Source organism: Danio rerio, chromosome 4 (assembly GCF_052040795.2).
Source record: "Danio rerio strain M-AB ecotype USA chromosome 4, GRCz13ab, whole genome shotgun sequence".
NCBI lineage: Eukaryota > Metazoa > Chordata > Actinopteri > Cypriniformes > Danionidae > Danio > Danio rerio.
In genome coordinates, this window is record NC_141024.2 from 76,972,501 (window position 1) to 76,980,000 (window position 7,500).

The 7,500-nt window shown below is 51.3% G+C and overlaps 1 protein-coding gene and 43 non-coding genes across 45 annotated transcripts in view; all 44 read right to left on the bottom strand.

Annotated features, from left to right (window-relative positions):
• Positions 1-87, bottom strand: part of LOC148682588 (5S ribosomal RNA) — a 119-nt gene extending 32 nt beyond the window's left edge. Inside the window, exon 1 of the ribosomal RNA XR_015944142.1 lies at positions 1-87. This exon is cut by the window's left edge and continues 32 nt beyond it. This is a non-coding gene — a ribosomal RNA (5S ribosomal RNA).
• Positions 1-7,500, bottom strand: part of LOC148682569 (uncharacterized) — a 1,090,975-nt gene that overhangs the window by 1,042,296 nt on the left and 41,179 nt on the right. The window lies entirely within an intron of this gene.
• Positions 147-265, bottom strand: LOC148682589 (5S ribosomal RNA). The gene has a single exon (XR_015944143.1). It is a non-coding gene; the product is annotated as a 5S ribosomal RNA (ribosomal RNA).
• LOC148682590 (5S ribosomal RNA) lies at positions 324-442 on the bottom strand. Its single transcript, XR_015944144.1, has one exon. It is a non-coding gene; the product is annotated as a 5S ribosomal RNA (ribosomal RNA).
• On the bottom strand, positions 501-619 carry LOC148682591 (5S ribosomal RNA). Its single transcript, XR_015944146.1, has one exon. It is a non-coding gene; the product is annotated as a 5S ribosomal RNA (ribosomal RNA).
• On the bottom strand, positions 678-796 carry LOC148682592 (5S ribosomal RNA). The gene has a single exon (XR_015944147.1). It is a non-coding gene; the product is annotated as a 5S ribosomal RNA (ribosomal RNA).
• LOC148682593 (5S ribosomal RNA) lies at positions 855-973 on the bottom strand. The gene has a single exon (XR_015944148.1). It is a non-coding gene; the product is annotated as a 5S ribosomal RNA (ribosomal RNA).
• LOC148682594 (5S ribosomal RNA) lies at positions 1,032-1,150 on the bottom strand. The gene has a single exon (XR_015944149.1). It is a non-coding gene; the product is annotated as a 5S ribosomal RNA (ribosomal RNA).
• Positions 1,209-1,327, bottom strand: LOC148682595 (5S ribosomal RNA). The gene has a single exon (XR_015944150.1). It is a non-coding gene; the product is annotated as a 5S ribosomal RNA (ribosomal RNA).
• On the bottom strand, positions 1,386-1,504 carry LOC148682596 (5S ribosomal RNA). The gene has a single exon (XR_015944151.1). It is a non-coding gene; the product is annotated as a 5S ribosomal RNA (ribosomal RNA).
• LOC148682597 (5S ribosomal RNA) lies at positions 1,563-1,681 on the bottom strand. Its single transcript, XR_015944152.1, has one exon. It is a non-coding gene; the product is annotated as a 5S ribosomal RNA (ribosomal RNA).
• On the bottom strand, positions 1,740-1,858 carry LOC148682598 (5S ribosomal RNA). Its single transcript, XR_015944153.1, has one exon. It is a non-coding gene; the product is annotated as a 5S ribosomal RNA (ribosomal RNA).
• On the bottom strand, positions 1,917-2,035 carry LOC148682599 (5S ribosomal RNA). Its single transcript, XR_015944154.1, has one exon. It is a non-coding gene; the product is annotated as a 5S ribosomal RNA (ribosomal RNA).
• LOC148682600 (5S ribosomal RNA) lies at positions 2,094-2,212 on the bottom strand. The gene has a single exon (XR_015944155.1). It is a non-coding gene; the product is annotated as a 5S ribosomal RNA (ribosomal RNA).
• Positions 2,271-2,389, bottom strand: LOC148682601 (5S ribosomal RNA). Its single transcript, XR_015944157.1, has one exon. It is a non-coding gene; the product is annotated as a 5S ribosomal RNA (ribosomal RNA).
• LOC148682602 (5S ribosomal RNA) lies at positions 2,448-2,566 on the bottom strand. Its single transcript, XR_015944158.1, has one exon. It is a non-coding gene; the product is annotated as a 5S ribosomal RNA (ribosomal RNA).
• LOC148682603 (5S ribosomal RNA) lies at positions 2,625-2,743 on the bottom strand. The gene has a single exon (XR_015944159.1). It is a non-coding gene; the product is annotated as a 5S ribosomal RNA (ribosomal RNA).
• LOC148682604 (5S ribosomal RNA) lies at positions 2,802-2,920 on the bottom strand. The gene has a single exon (XR_015944160.1). It is a non-coding gene; the product is annotated as a 5S ribosomal RNA (ribosomal RNA).
• On the bottom strand, positions 2,979-3,097 carry LOC148682605 (5S ribosomal RNA). The gene has a single exon (XR_015944161.1). It is a non-coding gene; the product is annotated as a 5S ribosomal RNA (ribosomal RNA).
• LOC148682606 (5S ribosomal RNA) lies at positions 3,156-3,274 on the bottom strand. Its single transcript, XR_015944162.1, has one exon. It is a non-coding gene; the product is annotated as a 5S ribosomal RNA (ribosomal RNA).
• Positions 3,333-3,451, bottom strand: LOC148682607 (5S ribosomal RNA). Its single transcript, XR_015944163.1, has one exon. It is a non-coding gene; the product is annotated as a 5S ribosomal RNA (ribosomal RNA).
• On the bottom strand, positions 3,510-3,628 carry LOC148682608 (5S ribosomal RNA). Its single transcript, XR_015944164.1, has one exon. It is a non-coding gene; the product is annotated as a 5S ribosomal RNA (ribosomal RNA).
• On the bottom strand, positions 3,687-3,805 carry LOC148682609 (5S ribosomal RNA). Its single transcript, XR_015944165.1, has one exon. It is a non-coding gene; the product is annotated as a 5S ribosomal RNA (ribosomal RNA).
• On the bottom strand, positions 3,864-3,982 carry LOC148682610 (5S ribosomal RNA). The gene has a single exon (XR_015944166.1). It is a non-coding gene; the product is annotated as a 5S ribosomal RNA (ribosomal RNA).
• LOC148682611 (5S ribosomal RNA) lies at positions 4,041-4,159 on the bottom strand. The gene has a single exon (XR_015944527.1). It is a non-coding gene; the product is annotated as a 5S ribosomal RNA (ribosomal RNA).
• On the bottom strand, positions 4,218-4,336 carry LOC148682612 (5S ribosomal RNA). Its single transcript, XR_015944168.1, has one exon. It is a non-coding gene; the product is annotated as a 5S ribosomal RNA (ribosomal RNA).
• Positions 4,395-4,513, bottom strand: LOC148682613 (5S ribosomal RNA). The gene has a single exon (XR_015943234.1). It is a non-coding gene; the product is annotated as a 5S ribosomal RNA (ribosomal RNA).
• On the bottom strand, positions 4,572-4,690 carry LOC148682614 (5S ribosomal RNA). The gene has a single exon (XR_015943222.1). It is a non-coding gene; the product is annotated as a 5S ribosomal RNA (ribosomal RNA).
• On the bottom strand, positions 4,749-4,867 carry LOC148682615 (5S ribosomal RNA). The gene has a single exon (XR_015944169.1). It is a non-coding gene; the product is annotated as a 5S ribosomal RNA (ribosomal RNA).
• On the bottom strand, positions 4,926-5,044 carry LOC148682616 (5S ribosomal RNA). The gene has a single exon (XR_015944423.1). It is a non-coding gene; the product is annotated as a 5S ribosomal RNA (ribosomal RNA).
• On the bottom strand, positions 5,102-5,220 carry LOC148682617 (5S ribosomal RNA). Its single transcript, XR_015943213.1, has one exon. It is a non-coding gene; the product is annotated as a 5S ribosomal RNA (ribosomal RNA).
• LOC148682618 (5S ribosomal RNA) lies at positions 5,279-5,397 on the bottom strand. The gene has a single exon (XR_015944170.1). It is a non-coding gene; the product is annotated as a 5S ribosomal RNA (ribosomal RNA).
• Positions 5,456-5,574, bottom strand: LOC148682619 (5S ribosomal RNA). Its single transcript, XR_015944569.1, has one exon. It is a non-coding gene; the product is annotated as a 5S ribosomal RNA (ribosomal RNA).
• On the bottom strand, positions 5,633-5,751 carry LOC148682620 (5S ribosomal RNA). The gene has a single exon (XR_015944345.1). It is a non-coding gene; the product is annotated as a 5S ribosomal RNA (ribosomal RNA).
• LOC148682621 (5S ribosomal RNA) lies at positions 5,810-5,928 on the bottom strand. Its single transcript, XR_015944351.1, has one exon. It is a non-coding gene; the product is annotated as a 5S ribosomal RNA (ribosomal RNA).
• LOC148682622 (5S ribosomal RNA) lies at positions 5,987-6,105 on the bottom strand. The gene has a single exon (XR_015944171.1). It is a non-coding gene; the product is annotated as a 5S ribosomal RNA (ribosomal RNA).
• LOC148682623 (5S ribosomal RNA) lies at positions 6,164-6,282 on the bottom strand. The gene has a single exon (XR_015944172.1). It is a non-coding gene; the product is annotated as a 5S ribosomal RNA (ribosomal RNA).
• Positions 6,341-6,459, bottom strand: LOC148682624 (5S ribosomal RNA). Its single transcript, XR_015944173.1, has one exon. It is a non-coding gene; the product is annotated as a 5S ribosomal RNA (ribosomal RNA).
• Positions 6,518-6,636, bottom strand: LOC148682625 (5S ribosomal RNA). The gene has a single exon (XR_015944174.1). It is a non-coding gene; the product is annotated as a 5S ribosomal RNA (ribosomal RNA).
• On the bottom strand, positions 6,695-6,813 carry LOC148682626 (5S ribosomal RNA). Its single transcript, XR_015944488.1, has one exon. It is a non-coding gene; the product is annotated as a 5S ribosomal RNA (ribosomal RNA).
• LOC148682627 (5S ribosomal RNA) lies at positions 6,872-6,990 on the bottom strand. Its single transcript, XR_015944175.1, has one exon. It is a non-coding gene; the product is annotated as a 5S ribosomal RNA (ribosomal RNA).
• On the bottom strand, positions 7,049-7,167 carry LOC148682628 (5S ribosomal RNA). The gene has a single exon (XR_015944176.1). It is a non-coding gene; the product is annotated as a 5S ribosomal RNA (ribosomal RNA).
• Positions 7,226-7,344, bottom strand: LOC148682629 (5S ribosomal RNA). Its single transcript, XR_015944177.1, has one exon. It is a non-coding gene; the product is annotated as a 5S ribosomal RNA (ribosomal RNA).
• The window catches only part of LOC148682630 (5S ribosomal RNA), a 119-nt gene continuing 21 nt past the window's right edge, over positions 7,403-7,500 (bottom strand). The window contains exon 1 of the ribosomal RNA XR_015943240.1: positions 7,403-7,500. This exon is cut by the window's right edge and continues 21 nt beyond it. This is a non-coding gene — a ribosomal RNA (5S ribosomal RNA).

Below are 7,500 nucleotides of genomic sequence, written 5' to 3' on the forward strand. Positions count from 1 at the left end.
CCCATCCAAGTACTAACCAGGCCCGACCCTGCTTTACTTCCGAGTTCAGATGAGATCGGGCATTTCCAGGGTGGTATGGCCGTAAGCGAAAGAGGCTGTCAAGCGTTGGCTATTTAAATCAGCTGCCAAATGAAGCACTTCGGAAAAGCTTACAGCACCTGGTATTCCCAGGCGGTCTCCCATCCAAGTACTAACCAGGCCCGACCCTGCTTTACTTCCGAGTTCAGATGAGATCGGGCATTTCCAGGGTGGTATGGCCGTAAGCGAAAGAGGCTGTCAAGCGTTGGCTATTTAAATCAGCTGCCAAATGAAGCACTTCGAAAAGCTTACAGCACCTGGTATTCCCAGGCGGTCTCCCATCCAAGTACTAACCAGGCCCGACCCTGCTTTACTTCCGAGTTCAGATGAGATCGGGCATTTCCAGGGTGGTATGGCCGTAAGCGAAAGAGGCTGTCAAGCGTTGGCTATTTAAATCAGCTGCCAAATGAAGCACTTCGAAAAGCTTACAGCACCTGGTATTCCCAGGCGGTCTCCCATCCAAGTACTAACCAGGCCCGACCCTGCTTTACTTCCGAGTTCAGATGAGATCGGGCATTTCCAGGGTGGTATGGCCGTAAGCGAAAGAGGCTGTCAAGCGTTGGCTATTTAAATCAGCTGCCAAATGAAGCACTTCGAAAAGCTTACAGCACCTGGTATTCCCAGGCGGTCTCCCATCCAAGTACTAACCAGGCCCGACCCTGCTTTACTTCCGAGTTCAGATGAGATCGGGCATTTCCAGGGTGGTATGGCCGTAAGCGAAAGAGGCTGTCAAGCGTTGGCTATTTAAATCAGCTGCCAAATGAAGCACTTCGAAAAGCTTACAGCACCTGGTATTCCCAGGCGGTCTCCCATCCAAGTACTAACCAGGCCCGACCCTGCTTTACTTCCGAGTTCAGATGAGATCGGGCATTTCCAGGGTGGTATGGCCGTAAGCGAAAGAGGCTGTCAAGCGTTGGCTATTTAAATCAGCTGCCAAATGAAGCACTTCGAAAAGCTTACAGCACCTGGTATTCCCAGGCGGTCTCCCATCCAAGTACTAACCAGGCCCGACCCTGCTTTACTTCCGAGTTCAGATGAGATCGGGCATTTCCAGGGTGGTATGGCCGTAAGCGAAAGAGGCTGTCAAGCGTTGGCTATTTAAATCAGCTGCCAAATGAAGCACTTCGAAAAGCTTACAGCACCTGGTATTCCCAGGCGGTCTCCCATCCAAGTACTAACCAGGCCCGACCCTGCTTTACTTCCGAGTTCAGATGAGATCGGGCATTTCCAGGGTGGTATGGCCGTAAGCGAAAGAGGCTGTCAAGCGTTGGCTATTTAAATCAGCTGCCAAATGAAGCACTTCGAAAAGCTTACAGCACCTGGTATTCCCAGGCGGTCTCCCATCCAAGTACTAACCAGGCCCGACCCTGCTTTACTTCCGAGTTCAGATGAGATCGGGCATTTCCAGGGTGGTATGGCCGTAAGCGAAAGAGGCTGTCAAGCGTTGGCTATTTAAATCAGCTGCCAAATGAAGCACTTCGAAAAGCTTACAGCACCTGGTATTCCCAGGCGGTCTCCCATCCAAGTACTAACCAGGCCCGACCCTGCTTTACTTCCGAGTTCAGATGAGATCGGGCATTTCCAGGGTGGTATGGCCGTAAGCGAAAGAGGCTGTCAAGCGTTGGCTATTTAAATCAGCTGCCAAATGAAGCACTTCGAAAAGCTTACAGCACCTGGTATTCCCAGGCGGTCTCCCATCCAAGTACTAACCAGGCCCGACCCTGCTTTACTTCCGAGTTCAGATGAGATCGGGCATTTCCAGGGTGGTATGGCCGTAAGCGAAAGAGGCTGTCAAGCGTTGGCTATTTAAATCAGCTGCCAAATGAAGCACTTCGAAAAGCTTACAGCACCTGGTATTCCCAGGCGGTCTCCCATCCAAGTACTAACCAGGCCCGACCCTGCTTTACTTCCGAGTTCAGATGAGATCGGGCATTTCCAGGGTGGTATGGCCGTAAGCGAAAGAGGCTGTCAAGCGTTGGCTATTTAAATCAGCTGCCAAATGAAGCACTTCGAAAAGCTTACAGCACCTGGTATTCCCAGGCGGTCTCCCATCCAAGTACTAACCAGGCCCGACCCTGCTTTACTTCCGAGTTCAGATGAGATCGGGCATTTCCAGGGTGGTATGGCCGTAAGCGAAAGAGGCTGTCAAGCGTTGGCTATTTAAATCAGCTGCCAAATGAAGCACTTCGAAAAGCTTACAGCACCTGGTATTCCCAGGCGGTCTCCCATCCAAGTACTAACCAGGCCCGACCCTGCTTTACTTCCGAGTTCAGATGAGATCGGGCATTTCCAGGGTGGTATGGCCGTAAGCGAAAGAGGCTGTCAAGCGTTGGCTATTTAAATCAGCTGCCAAATGAAGCACTTCGAAAAGCTTACAGCACCTGGTATTCCCAGGCGGTCTCCCATCCAAGTACTAACCAGGCCCGACCCTGCTTTACTTCCGAGTTCAGATGAGATCGGGCATTTCCAGGGTGGTATGGCCGTAAGCGAAAGAGGCTGTCAAGCGTTGGCTATTTAAATCAGCTGCCAAATGAAGCACTTGGAAAAGCTTACAGCACCTGGTATTCCCAGGCGGTCTCCCATCCAAGTACTAACCAGGCCCGACCCTGCTTTACTTCCGAGTTCAGATGAGATCGGGCATTTCCAGGGTGGTATGGCCGTAAGCGAAAGAGGCTGTCAAGCGTTGGCTATTTAAATCAGCTGCCAAATGAAGCACTTCGAAAAGCTTACAGCACCTGGTATTCCCAGGCGGTCTCCCATCCAAGTACTAACCAGGCCCGACCCTGCTTTACTTCCGAGTTCAGATGAGATCGGGCATTTCCAGGGTGGTATGGCCGTAAGCGAAAGAGGCTGTCAAGCGTTGGCTATTTAAATCAGCTGCCAAATGAAGCACTTCGAAAAGCTTACAGCACCTGGTATTCCCAGGCGGTCTCCCATCCAAGTACTAACCAGGCCCGACCCTGCTTTACTTCCGAGTTCAGATGAGATCGGGCATTTCCAGGGTGGTATGGCCGTAAGCGAAAGAGGCTGTCAAGCGTTGGCTATTTAAATCAGCTGCCAAATGAAGCACTTGGAAAAGCTTACAGCACCTGGTATTCCCAGGCGGTCTCCCATCCAAGTACTAACCAGGCCCGACCCTGCTTTACTTCCGAGTTCAGATGAGATCGGGCATTTCCAGGGTGGTATGGCCGTAAGCGAAAGAGGCTGTCAAGCGTTGGCTATTTAAATCAGCTGCCAAATGAAGCACTTCGAAAAGCTTACAGCACCTGGTATTCCCAGGCGGTCTCCCATCCAAGTACTAACCAGGCCCGACCCTGCTTTACTTCCGAGTTCAGATGAGATCGGGCATTTCCAGGGTGGTATGGCCGTAAGCGAAAGAGGCTGTCAAGCGTTGGCTATTTAAATCAGCTGCCAAATGAAGCACTTCGAAAAGCTTACAGCACCTGGTATTCCCAGGCGGTCTCCCATCCAAGTACTAACCAGGCCCGACCCTGCTTTACTTCCGAGTTCAGATGAGATCGGGCATTTCCAGGGTGGTATGGCCGTAAGCGAAAGAGGCTGTCAAGCGTTGGCTATTTAAATCAGCTGCCAAATGAAGCACTTCGAAAAGCTTACAGCACCTGGTATTCCCAGGCGGTCTCCCATCCAAGTACTAACCAGGCCCGACCCTGCTTTACTTCCGAGTTCAGATGAGATCGGGCATTTCCAGGGTGGTATGGCCGTAAGCGAAAGAGGCTGTCAAGCGTTGGCTATTTAAATCAGCTGCCAAATGAAGCACTTCGAAAAGCTTACAGCACCTGGTATTCCCAGGCGGTCTCCCATCCAAGTACTAACCAGGCCCGACCCTGCTTTACTTCCGAGTTCAGATGAGATCGGGCATTTCCAGGGTGGTATGGCCGTAAGCGAAAGAGGCTGTCAAGCGTTGGCTATTTAAATCAGCTGCCAAATGAAGCACTTCGAAAAGCATACAGCACCTGGTATTCCCAGGCGGTCTCCCATCCAAGTACTAACCAGGCCCGACCCTGCTTTACTTCCGAGTTCAGATGAGATCGGGCATTTCCAGGGTGGTATGGCCATAAGCGAAAGAGGCTGTCAAGCGTTGGCTATTTAAATCAGCTGCCAAATGAAGCACTTCGAAAAGCTTACAGCACCTGGTATTCCCAGGCGGTCTCCCATCCAAGTACTAACCAGGCCCGACCCTGCTTTACTTCCGAGTTCAGATGAGATCGGGCATTTCCAGGGTGGTATGGCCGTAAGCGAAAGAGGCTGTCAAGCGTTGGCTTTTTAAATCAGCTGCCAAATGAAGCACTTCGAAAAGCTTACAGCACCTGGTATTCCCAGGCGGTCTCCCATCCAAGTACTAACCAGGCCCGAGCCTGCTTTACTTCCGAGTTCAGATGAGATCGGGCATTTCCAGGGTGGTATGGCAGTAAGCGAAAGAGGCTGTCAAGCGTTGGCTATTTAAATCAGCTGCCAAATGAAGCACTTCGAAAAGCTTGCAGCACCTGGTATTCCCAAGCGGTCTCCCTTCCAAGTACTAACCAGGCCCGACCCTGCTTTACTTCCGAGTTCAGATGAGATCGGGCATTTCCAGGGTGGTATGGCCGTAAGCGAAAGAGGCTGTCAAGCGTTGGCTATTTAAATCAGCTGCCAAATGAAGCACTTCGAAAAGCTTACAGCACCTGGTATTCCCAGGCGGTCTCCCATCCAAGTACTAACCAGGCCCGACCCTGCTTTACTTCCGAGTTCAGATGAGATCGGGCATTTCCAGGGTGGTATGGCCGTAAGCGAAAGAGGCTGTCAAGCGTTGGCTATTTAAATCAGCTGCCAAATGAAGCACTTCGAAAAGCTTACAGCACCTAGTATTCCCAGGCGGTCTCCCATCCAAGTACTAACCAGGCCCGACCCTGCTTTACTTCCGAGTTCAGATGAGATCGGGCATTTCCAGGGTGGTATGGCCGTAAGCGAAAGAGGCTGTCAAGCGTTGGCTATTTAAATCTGCTGCCAAATGAAGCACTTTGAAATCTTACAGCACCTGGTATTCCCAGGCGGTCTCCCATCCAAGTACTAACCAGGCCCTACCATGCTTTACTTCCGAGTTCAGATGAGATCGGGCATTTCCAGGGTGGTATGGCCGTAAGCGAAAGAGGCTGTCAAGCGTTGGCTATTTAAATCAGCTGCCAAATGAAGCACTTCGAAAAGCTTACAGCACCTGGTATTCCCAGGCGGTCTCCCATCCAAGTACTAACCAGGCCCGACCCTGCTTTACTTCCGAGTTCAGATGAGATCGGGCATTTCCAGGGTGGTATGGCCGTAAGCGACAGAGGCTGTCAAGCGTTGGCTATTTAAATCAGCTGCCAAATGAAGCACTTCGAAAAGCTTACAGCACCTGGTATTCCCAGGCGGTCTCCCATCCAAGTACTAACCAGGCCCGACCCTGCTTTACTTCCGAGTTCAGATGAGATCGGGCATTTCCAGGGTTGTATGGCCGTAAGCGAAAGAGGCTGTCAAGCGTTGGCTATTTAAATCAGCTGCCAAATGAAGCACTTCGAAAAGCTTACAGCACCTGGTATTCCCAGGCGGTCTCCCATCCAAGTACTAACCAGGCCCGACCCTGCTTTACTTCCGAGTTCAGATGAGATCGGGCATGTCCAGGGTGGTATGGCCGTAAGCGAAAGAGGCTGTCAAGCGTTGGCTATTTAAATCAGCTGCCAAATGAAGCACTTCGAAAAGCTTACAGCACCTGGTTTTCCCAGGCGGTCTCCCATCCAAGTACTAACCAGGCCCGACCCTGCTTTACTTCCGAGTTCAGATGAGATCGGGCATTTCCAGGGTGGTATGGCCATAAGCGAAAGAGGCTGTCAAGCGTTGGCTATTTAAATCAGCTGCCAAATGAAGCACTTCGAAAAGCTTACAGCACCTGGTATTCCCAGGCGGTCTCCCATCCAAGTACTAACCAGGCCCGACCCTGCTTTACTTCCGAGTTCAGATGAGATCGGGCATTTCCAGGGTGGTATGGCCGTAAGCGAAAGAGGCTGTCAAGCGTTGGCTATTTAAATCAGCTGCCAAATGAAGCACTTCGAAAAGCTTACAGCACCTGGTATTCCCAGGCGGTCTCCCATCCAAGTACTAACCAGGCCCGACCCTGCTTTACTTCCGAGTTCAGATGAGATCGGGCATTTCCAGGGTGGTATGGCCGTAAGCGAAAGAGGCTGTCAAGCGTTGGCTATTTAAATCAGCTGCCAAATGAAGCACTTCGAAAAGCTTACAGCACCTGGTATTCCCAGGCGGTCTCCCATCCAAGTACTAACCAGGCCCGACCCTGCTTTACTTCCGAGTTCAGATGAGATCGGGCATTTCCAGGGTGGTATGGCCGTAAGCGAAAGAGGCTGTCAAGCGTTGGCTATTTAAATCAGCTGCCAAATGAAGCACTTCGAAAAGCTTACAGCACCTGGTATTCCCAGGCGGTCTCCCATCCAAGTACTAACCAGGCCCGACCCTGCTTTACTTCCGAGTTCAGATGAGATCGGGCATTTCCAGGGTGGTATGGCCGTAAGCGAAAGAGGCTGTCAAGCGTTGGCTATTTAAATCTGCTGCCAAATGAAGCACTTCGAAAAGCTTACAGCACCTGGTATTCCCAGGCGGTCTCCCATCCAAGTACTAACCAGGCCCGACCATGCTTTACTTCCGAGTTCAGATGAGATCGGGCATTTCCAGGGTGGTATGGCCGTAAGCGAAAGAGGCTGTCAAGCGTTGGCTATTTAAATCAGCTGCCAAATGAAGCACTTCGAAAAGCTTACAGCACCTGGTATTCCCAGGCGGTCTCCCATCCAAGTACTAACCAGGCCCGACCCTGCTTTACTTCCGAGTTCAGATGAGATCGGGCATTTCCAGGGTGGTATGGCCGTAAGCGAAAGAGGCTGTCAAGCGTTGGCTATTTAAATCAGCTGCCAAATGAAGCACTTCGAAAAGCTTACAGCACCTGGTATTCCCAGGCGGTCTCCCATCCAAGTACTAACCAGGCCCGACCCTGCTTTACTTCCGAGTTCAGATGAGATCGGGCATTTCCAGGGTGGTATGGCCGTAAGCGAAAGAGGCTGTCAAGCGTTGGCTATTTAAATCAGCTGCCAAATGAAGCACTTCGAAAAGCTTACAGCACCTGGTATTCCCAGGCGGTCTCCCATCCAAGTACTAACCAGGCCCGACCCTGCTTTACTTCCGAGTTCAGATGAGATCGGGCATTTCCAGGGTGGTATGGCCGTAAGCGAAAGAGTCTGTCAAGCGTTGGCTATTTAAATCTGCTGCCAAATGAAGCACTTCGAAAAGCTTACAGCACCTGGTATTCCCAGGCGGTCTCCCATCCAAGTACTAACCAGGCCCGACCATGCTTTACTTCAGAGTTCAGATGAGATCGGGCATTTC